Source organism: Chiloscyllium plagiosum, chromosome 29 (assembly GCF_004010195.1).
Source record: "Chiloscyllium plagiosum isolate BGI_BamShark_2017 chromosome 29, ASM401019v2, whole genome shotgun sequence".
NCBI classification, from domain to species: domain Eukaryota; kingdom Metazoa; phylum Chordata; class Chondrichthyes; order Orectolobiformes; family Hemiscylliidae; genus Chiloscyllium; species Chiloscyllium plagiosum.
The window spans coordinates 17,673,357-17,674,342 of record NC_057738.1 but is presented as its reverse complement, the minus strand read 5'-3'; positions in this window follow the sequence as shown (position 1 = coordinate 17,674,342).

Here is a 986-nt window from a genome sequence, read left to right as displayed (position 1 = left end):
AAAGGGCCTCCCCATCAATGTGTCAGTGTTTGCAGGGGCTCACCATCAGTGTGTCAGTGTTTACAGGGACTCCCCATCAGTGTGTCAGTGTTTACAGGATCTCCGCATCAGTGTGTCAGTGTTTACAGGGGCTCCACATCAGGGTGTCTGTGTTTACAGGGACTCCCCATCAGTGTGTCAGTGTTTACAGGGGCTCCCCATCAGTGCGTCAGTGTTTACAGGGACTCCCCATCAGTGTGGCCGTGTTTGCAGGGACACCCCATCAGTGTGTCAGTGTTTACAGTGTTTCCCCATCAGTGCGTCAGTGTTTACTGGGACTCCCCACCAGTGTGTCAGTGTTTACAGGGCCTCCCCATCAATGTGTCAGTGTTTACAGGGGCTCCCCATCAGTGTGTCAGTGTTTACAGGGACACCCCATCAGTGTGTCAGTGTTTGCAGGGGCTCCCCATCAGTGTGTCAGTGTTTACAGTGAGCCCCCATTAGTGCGTCAATGTTTACAGGGGCTCCCCATCAGTGTGTCAGTGTTCACAGGGACTTCCCATCAGTGTGTCAGTGTTTACAGGAGCACCCCATCAGTGTGTCAGTGTTAACAGGGACTCCCCATCAGTGTGTCATTGTTCACAGGGACTTCCCATCAGTGTGTCAGTGTTTACAGGAGCACCCCATCAGTGTGTCAGTGTTAACAGGGACTCCCCATCACTGTGTCAGTGTTTACAGGGGAACCCATCAGTGTTGGAAATGTTTTGCTGGAAAAGTGCAGCAGGTCAAGCAGCATCTCAGGACCAGGAGAAGCAACGTTTCAGGCATAAGCCCTTCTTCAGGAATGTGGAATGTGTGTCCCACATGCTAAGATAGAAGGTACGGCGGACGGACTTGGGGGAGGGGCGTTGGAAATGCGATAGGTGGATGGAGGTCAATGTGAGGTTGATAGGCCGGAGTGGGGGTGGGAGCGGAGAGGTCAGGAAGAAGATTGCAGGTTAGGAAGG